Below are 2,449 nucleotides of genomic sequence, written 5' to 3'. Positions count from 1 at the left end.
CTGGCTGAATCCAAGGCTGATTTTCCATTTCTTGGTTACATTAACTAATCCTTTTTTTTTTTTAAGAATTATTTTATTTACCTTTATTTATTTATTTTAATTTGACCAGGGAGAGACAGAGAGAGAGAAAAAGAGAGAGATCAAGCTGCCAGGTCGGGGACTCGACCCGTAGTCGGCCATGTGGGAATCCAGTGTCCTTAACCACCACACCACCTGCTGGCCCCGACTAATCCTTTTCTTTTTGAGAAGCATAAACTAGTTCAGACTAGGTTTCTCTAGCAATTTAGAGTTGTGTTATTGTTAATTATTCTTTTAGTAAAACTAAAAACAATCATTTTTTCCCAATACTTAGAACTGTAAGAACCTAGTTTTTTGTTTAATGTGAAAATCAAGATGAGTTGTCAGTGTGAAATGCAGACCTGCTGACTGCTTTGCTCTGAGAAACTCTGGTAATTCTAACCAGTTATTCTAAATTACCATCAAAGACTTACTATTTCTTTTTGAAACACATTCATCCAAAAAGTTTAAAATAATAACTCAAGGGGCCAGCCGGCGGTGTGGTGGTGAAGGTGCTGGACTCCCACATGGCCAACTGCAGTCTGCATCCAGGACTTAGCAGCCTGCGTGCATGCGCGTGCTTGCCCAAAATCCTAGGAGAATAAGGGATTGCAGCATGGACATCCCCCATGGGGGGCAGGATGATTTTTTTTACTTTCCCTCCTCACTATCTCTCATGTGAGCACATGCACCATATGGGGGAAAAAATGAACAAGAGTAATGTGCATTGATAAACTTGGACAATTAAGTCAATTTGGTTGCTTAGAAACATAATCTCCCTCTTATCTAGTTCAGTATTTCCTGAGCTCCCATTTTACTGAGTTTGTGTTAAGTCATTCTATAAACGTGTCTGAAGCAATTGTGCAAAATTCTCTTCTAGACTGAGTCAGGAGTCTCTGAATTCTGCTCTTCCAGCGCTGTTCAGTGTGAACCACATACTGAGGATCAGCATTTTCTTGAAGCTTGTTTGAAATGCCCATTGTTGGGCCCCCTTTCAGACCAAATGAATCAGACTCTCTAAGGGTAGAATCCAGGGTATCTGTCCTGCAGATTCTTACGTGCACTGAAGTTTTCAGACCAGTGCTGTCGTGTGTTTGTACAGCCATGGCGTTCTTACTCATGCTTAGCAGAGGGGAACAGAAGACATTCCACTAGCCTTGCCACAGAATGGATGACTTCAGTTTTCCCACTGCTATCTGAAACCAGTTTGTAGTTTTCTTCAATACAGTTTGCAGCTGGAGCTGAGTCTGTTTCTTTCTACTTGCTTTTTTGAAGCCTGGGGGGCGGGGTGAGGAACCAGGAATCACAAAGGAAAAGGCAAGGCTAAATTTTTTTTTTCAAATATCTGATCTTGGGACCAGCAGGTGGCATGGTGGTTAAGGTGGTTCAACTCCCAAATGGTTGATCACAGCTTGAGTCCTGAACCTGGCAGCTGGAAATGCACACCAGGCCCAGGTGTATGTGTACCCCAAAATCCCCAGATGAGAGTGGAGGAGAGGGGATCATAGTGTGGCCATCTCCCCTGGGGGGGGGGGTAATTTGCTTTCTCTCTGTCTCTCCAGCAAGTGTCCATGCCCTATAGTAAAAATCTCTAAATAAAATCTGATCTTTGCTCTCTTCAGAGGTTGTTAAAGGATCTATACTGCTCAAGAGAGGGAAAGGATTCAGTTGTTTCTCTCGATTTGAGGATGTCCATGTGGATTCCTCAGGGACTCTGGAGGCCAGGGAGAAGACACACAGAGCTCCATGCCAGCACAGACGGCACCACAGAGCTGTTGATAGGGGAGCAACATGAGACGGAGTGAACCGCAGGCTTGAGAAGCTGAGGTCCCAGTGGTGAGATCTGAGAACAAACTGAAGAGGGCAGTGAACACGGATGGGCTAAGCCGTTAGAAAGTAAATGTGTCATTTGATAATAGCTTTTACGATGCAAAATAGAATAGCATAGAAATGCTCTAGTGTAGATTTAATTCCAAAGTAGAGGTTCCTTTCACATCGGTCTAGTAAAATTTACTTTTGCAATGTTAGAGGTAAACCCTCACACTTAACAACTCTTTGCTTGTTTTAAGAGAATTTTTTTTAAGTTTTAAAATGAGACAGAAGACAGACCACATTGAAAAATTTTTTAAGTTATTTTTTAAAACCTAAATTATTTTAAACTATGACAATGATAAAATGAATGCCAACTAATCAAGGTCCTAAGCTAACATTGAAAATGAGAAGGAATTGGAATTCCATTATATTTTGACAGTCAAAAAGGCTGATCAACTGTTGTCATTAATGTTAGTGCCCATGGGGACCAGCACTAACCACCGGCATGGTGGTTAAGGTACTGGACACTCCCTCATGGCCAACCACGGTTCAAGTCCCAGACCTGGTGGTTTGCTTTCTC

Source organism: Tupaia chinensis, unplaced genomic scaffold, assembly GCF_000334495.1.
Source record: "Tupaia chinensis unplaced genomic scaffold, TupChi_1.0 Scaffold000272_1, whole genome shotgun sequence".
In the NCBI taxonomy this organism is placed as follows: Eukaryota; Metazoa; Chordata; class Mammalia; order Scandentia; family Tupaiidae; genus Tupaia; species Tupaia belangeri.
The sequence above is the reverse complement of the archived record's forward strand: the minus strand, read 5'-3'. Positions refer to the sequence as shown.